The sequence below is a fragment of the Psammomys obesus genome, unplaced genomic scaffold (assembly GCF_907164565.1).
Source record: "Psammomys obesus unplaced genomic scaffold, mPsaObe1.curated_primary_1811, whole genome shotgun sequence".
Taxonomy (NCBI): domain Eukaryota; kingdom Metazoa; phylum Chordata; class Mammalia; order Rodentia; family Muridae; genus Psammomys; species Psammomys obesus.
This window is the reverse complement of record NW_026594240.1, coordinates 810,848-816,847: the sequence shown is the minus strand read 5'-3', so window position 1 is coordinate 816,847 and position 6,000 is coordinate 810,848. Positions and strand designations below refer to the sequence as shown.

Here is a 6,000-nt window from a genome sequence, read left to right as displayed (position 1 = left end):
TCTGCCCCTCAACCCTAAAATAAAAATCCTGTCAAGAGAAAGACTGCGCATCTCCATATGACTAAGACAGGGTTGCACGCGTTTTTGTTTTCAACATGGTACGTGCTGTTGGCGTTTCCGTTAAATATCTGATGGGCAATAAACACAGATTTAAAAAAAAATTGTCCATCCGTCCGTGTCCCGCCCCCTCCCCCCCCCCCGAAAAAAAATATTCCATGCCGTGCAGACTCCAACCTAGGGCTTCCCAGCGGGCTACACCAACAGACCACAGGGTTTCTCACTGGCCCGGAACTTGCCAAGTAGGCTAGCTGGTGGACACTCGTGGTTCCAGACAGGAGTTCTCTGTATGGCCCTGGCTGTCCTGGAACTCACAGAGCTCCATCCGCCTCCTCGTGCTGAGATTAGAGGCGTGCGCCACCCCTGCCGGCTGGAATTGAACTCTTTATGGCCAAACCCCTCATCCTGGTGCATACATCACACACCGGACAGGGGTTACGGCCAGCGATGCTTCTGCCAAATGTCAAGACAAATAGCAGGGCTGGAGAGATGGCTCACTGGTTAAGAACACGGCTCTTCCAAAGGACCCGGGTTCAACTCCCGGCACCCACACGGCAGCTCACCCTGCCCTGACGCCGCCACGCGAAGGCACATAAAATAACACCATAAACAGCCTCCTGTTGGAGCGCTGAGAGCCCGTGTAAGCTGCTTCGGGCACCAGCCGCAGCCCCGAGGCCCCGCTCGTTCCGCTCCCCTCTCTCTCCTTCAGCGGGAGAGAACCTCGTCCGCGCGGCCGCGGCCGAGCACGTGGCGGCCGTGTGTACGGCGCCCGCCCGGGCTTCCACTCACGCCACGCTCCCGGCAGGCCCCGCCCCTCGGGCCCGGCCGGCGCGGCCCCCACGAATCGCGCCCGCACCCCCACTTCTCGCGAGACGCGAGCGCGCCTGGCCGGACGGGAGGAAAGGCTCCGCTCCGCTGAGGGGGGAGAGGAGGAGCTGAGGCAGAGAGTGGGACCGAGCGCGGGCGGGCGGGCGGCGCCGGAGCTGCCAGCGGGTGAGTCGTGTTCACGTTAGCGAGTCCACGGGCCGGCGGGCGCGCGCCCGTCCACGCTGGCCGGCCCCAGCGCCCCGGGCCGGGGTCTCCCCTCCCAGCCTGGGCTGGACGGGGGCGCTGAGGCGGTGGCCGGGCCTGTCGGAGGAAGAGGGTGGGGCGGAGGCTAAGGACAGCCAATAAGAGAGGAGGAGGCCACAATTGGCGGCCACGAGCGCCAATGGGAGATCGCCGTTACCGTGCGGGGTGCCGCCCCTTCTCTTCTCCCGCCTCCTTCCTCTTGGAGGAAGGCGGGGCCAGAGGACTGAAGTGTGGGGAGAAGTTGGGGTAAGTAGCCCCGGGGGGCGCAGGGCGTGGCGAGGAGAGGGGGTTGACTCCCGAGGGAAGCGAACTCCGGTGGAAGTCCGGTGGAGGGACCTTGGGATGGGAGGACGGGGAGGGCTGCTAAACTAGGCTCAGGACTCGAGATGTCCCAAAAAGTGGGGTTAGGGCTTGGCACCGTGATAGGCAGGAGGTAGGTTGGGGTGACATCGAGAGCCTGGCTCTGGTGAACGCGCGGGTTGTCCGCCCGAAAAGCACGTCCAGGTGGAGCCTCGGGAACGGGGGTCCTGGCGTCCCGATCGAGCTCGTAGGAATTAGCAGAGACGTGCTATCAGAAAGTGTGCGTTTGGGGAGATTAAGTTGCTGAGTTTGGGAACGGGGTGAGTGGGTTGCGTTGCTGGAAGGCGTCGCTTCGATAGTGGTCGGGAAGTCGGCGGGGGAAGAGGGTGGGTTCGGAGGAGAGACACGCTGACGGATACAGGTCTTTAGCCTGAAGGCGGCCGGGATAGGGCTTAGTCTTTTTTGGTGGATATGGCACCCACACTGGTGACCAGCCAGCCAAAACACTGGCATAGGGGTTGAGAAGAAGGAAAATAGGGCGCCGCTCCGATTTCCCCACCAGGATTCCTCCTTCCAAGTTTCCTTTACTTCAAAACACAGGGATGTGAGTCTGGGATTTGGGCGGGCCAAACTGGAGACCGTGGGGACTTGTGAGTTGCTCTGAAATGCTTGTTAGGTGCTCTCACCGGGGTGTTTACTGCCGAGGGCACCTCCTACCTAGATTCCCGGGTTACTGCTGTCCTGTGTTTTCTGCTTAGCAGAGGGTGTTTTCATATCTCTCAGGATTCGTATCAAGTACAGGTTTGTGCAGATGGGCAGTTGTTTTTTGTTTTTTGTTTTTGTTTGTTTTTTTTTTTCAGCAAACTCATTTGTTTCCTGTGTTTAAACTTTTTCAGCAGTATGATTTCTACATAAACTGTATAGATACACTAACAAAATAAAGTTTGTTTCTTTGTGACTTTTCCCTTTCAGTAAGAGTTATTTAATGGATGATTGAACTTAGTCTTAATTGTCTTGGATGTTTTCTTATTAATTGGGGCAAGGTCTCCTGTAGCCCAGGTACAACTTATATTGAGATAACTGAGGATGACCTTGAACTCCTGATCTTCACCCACCTTCCAAGTGCTAGGATTAGAGGTGTGTGCCACCACATCCAGTTTATGTGGTGCAAGGGACTGAATGCTCAGGGTTGTGTGCATGCTGGGCAAGCACAGCACCGTCTGACCTACAGGCTTAGCCCTGGAGTGAGTGAGTGTGTATGTGTCTGTGCCTGTCTCACCTGCTTGTGTTTTTTGCGGTGTGTCATGTAGCCCATGCTGGCTTTGAGCTCATAACCTTGCATTTCTGATCCTCATATCTCTACCTTCCAAGTGTTGGGATTACAACCTTTCACTCCCATGCCCAGTTTATCACTTTATGTGGTGCTGGGGCTTGAACTTGGGGCTCTGTGCTCATAGTTCAGGAAATTGAACTATGTTTTCTTTTGTGTCCAGACTTAGAAACTAAAGAACAATCATAATATTTTAGGACAAGGGTTGAGGAACTCAAACAGAATTTGTTTTTAAACATAGGGCATGTAAAGTAAGTGGAAGCTATTGCGAAACTTAACATGCCTGTAAGAAAAGAAGCTAAAGAAAAGCTTGGCAGCTATATGAAGTAGTCTTACCAGTTTGTTCTTAATTCTGTACAGAAAAGGGACAGGACATTTGTTTAGTAATTGTATATCATTTCATAATGAGTTAGACTTATACAGCTAAGCAATAACTTCTTTGCAATAATTTTCTTTGCATAGATTATAATCTTTCTGTCACCCCCCCCCCCCATGTGTGTGTGTTGTGGGGTTTGTGGTGGAGCTGGAGTTGGAACTTTCACCTGGCCTTGTGCACTCTACCATCGAGTTTTAACCCTGTCTCTTTTATTTTTGAGACTCGAAGTGCTACTAATGAAGAAAACCCAGGTCGCGTGGTTTTGTATTAACCCTTGTTTTTCAGCAACCGGTTGAGGTGTTTTCCCCTGGCTAGAAATTGTCCCTACAAAAACATTGAGAACAATCAAGTACTGACCTTTTAGAATTAACTCCTGAATTGGGTTCCAAAATCCAGAAGAATTTTTAGTTTTCTACTCAGTAGTCTTCCCCTCCCCTCGAAAAAAAATCCAGTGAGAGATCAAAGTCCTTTGTTTGATCTTCCAAACTAGGATTGGTGATGGCTTTAACTTGAACACTGTGTAGCCCTGGCTGCCCTGGAACTCACTCTGTAGACCAGGCGGCCTCCAACTCATGAGATCCTCGCCTGCCTCTGCCTACCAAGTGCTGGGATTAAAGGCATGTGCCACCGGGACCGGCTCTGGCAGTTATTTTTTCAGTCAACTCTCGTGCCACTCTTTTGCCTGGAGTCAAGTCCCTGGGTGGCTCTGCCTGAGCGCAGCGGCCCTGAAGCTCGGGAGTCGTTCTCTGCACGTTGAGACCGCTGGGCTCTGGTGGGAAGAGTCAGTGTTGCCACCATCTCCTATCAGGCCTGATAAGGGGGAGTCTTCCTTACAAGGAAATTTTAGGCGGGCCAAGTAGTACTGTCTTTCAAGTGTTTAATGAAGATAACTCTTTTTTTTTGGAACAGACTGGAATATAATTGCCCTTATTCCTTGATGAAGGTGCTGAAAGAGCATATTTTATTGCTATGAAAAAAGAAAAATGTTTGTTTTTTTAAATGTTAACGTCTTTTGTTTTTTTGATGTTCCTGTGATTTTGGAGTTCACGAAAAAGTTTTCCTCTGACTTTAAAATCTTGTGGAAGATGGGCTGGTGTGATAGCTCAGGGGTGGACGAAGCTGCTGCCTGCACTCAGTTCTCAGACCTCGCCTCCAGACAAGGCAGAGGGGAAAGCTGACTCCACGAAGTTGTCCCCTGGCCTTGGTGTGTGCTGTGATGCTGTGCCTTCACACAGTGCATCATAACAGGAATAGTAACAGTAACAAATACATATAAAACGTCAAGGCAACAGTGTTCTTGAAGAGTTATTTTCATTTTTAATAATTTTAAATTATTTATTTATTTTTATTCCATGTGCATTGGTGTTTGCCTACATGCACGGCTTTGTGAGGTGTTGGATCCTTTGAACTGGAGTTACAGTTGTGAGCTGCCATGTGGGCACTGGGAATTGAACTCAGGTTCTCTTAACTGCTAAGCCATCTCTCCCTCCCCAAAATAACAGTTTTTAAGCTGCTCTGATATGTTTATTTTTAAATGCTGCCTTCACCTTAATAGACTTGTTTGGTAGTAATTGTATTCATATCTGGAAATCCTTAACAGAGGATCTTTTTTATTTTAATTTTTGTGTGTGTACATGGTGCATGTTCGTGTGTGAGTGTGGTAGGGATGGGTACACAAAGGCCAGAGGAGGGCACTAGGTGTCCTGTCTTTCAGACTTTCTTTCCTGTTCCCTTAGACTGGGTCTGTCACTGAGCCTGGAGGTGGCAGTTGGCTAGGCTGAGTGGCCAGTGAGCTCCAGAAATCTGACTGTTTCCCCAGTGTGGGATTATGGAGTATCCCTCCAAGTGAGCCTTTTAAGTGGCTGCTGATGGTCCAAATGAAGGTCTTAGTGCTTGCTCAGCTAGGGTTTTGTCAGCCCAGCCCTCTGCCTTTAATCTTCCATTTTTCTTTTTTCTCTTTTTAATAGTTTGGCTTGACTATGTTTTCCTGGGGGTGGCATGTGTGTGGAGACCAGAGGACAATTCTGAGGAGTGAGCTCTCCTTGTCCCTTTGCATGGGCTCTGGGACTGGTCAGGTCGTCAGCTCTGTGCAGGTGATCCAGCATCAGTGGATCCGTCCTTCATGCTCTTGGCCTTTCATTGCTCACTTGTTGACTTTCCTGAGACAAGGTCTTGTGAAGCCTACTTAGCTGAAGATGTCCTCAAGATTGAGGGATTATTTATTGTATATAATTTATTTACTGATTGATTGCTTGATTGGGGCAGGGTCTTTCTAAATAGTCCTGGCTATTCTGGAGGTTAGTATGCAGACCAGGCTGGCCTTGAACTCTCAGAGATCCAATTGCTTTCTGAGTGCTGGGATTAAAGGCTTGAGCCACTGCACCAGACCCAAAGATGAGCTAAAACTTCTCCATGCTGAACTTATGTAGTGCTGGGGCTTTCTCCATGTCACCCAAGCACTCCAGCAACTGAACTACATCTGCATTCTTAAAGTCTAAGGTGTAGTTGATTCCCCTCTTCCCCAGTTTTGAGAATTGAACCAAGGGCCTCATGTATTAGGCAAATGCAAGCATTTTTCTCGAGCTATGTATATAGCCTTAGAGCTCTTGTAGTTGATTTTTAATTGTAAATGGAAAACTTTACATTTTTTTGTAGGTATTATCCTGCTGGTATGACTTTTTTAAAGCTGCATATATTTTAACTTCTTGACCATTGCTCATATTGTTAAGTTGTTGATGAATTTGATGAACATGATGACTTTATTTTTATTTTGGCTCACTGGTGAGATACGGGCGTAGGACTGTGTTAGGTAGTCAACCTCCTTTTTCTTCCCACTTTCTTCTCTTCCCTTTTTCCTTTTTCCTCT

The 6,000-nt window shown here is 49.5% G+C and overlaps 1 protein-coding gene across 3 annotated transcripts in view; it reads left to right on the top strand.

Moving 5' to 3' along the window:
• The first annotated feature begins 946 nt into the window (after positions 1-946).
• The window catches only part of LOC129685003 (cyclic AMP-dependent transcription factor ATF-7), a 78,965-nt gene continuing 73,911 nt past the window's right edge, over positions 947-6,000 (top strand). For 2 of the 3 annotated variants that reach the window (XM_055618312.1, XM_055618309.1), the window contains exon 1: positions 947-1,050. The gene's annotated coding sequence lies outside the window, so the exon portion shown is untranslated. Of the gene's footprint in view, positions 1,051-1,207; positions 1,375-6,000 lie in introns of those variants that run through there. The other variant, XM_055618310.1, reaches the window with a different exon arrangement.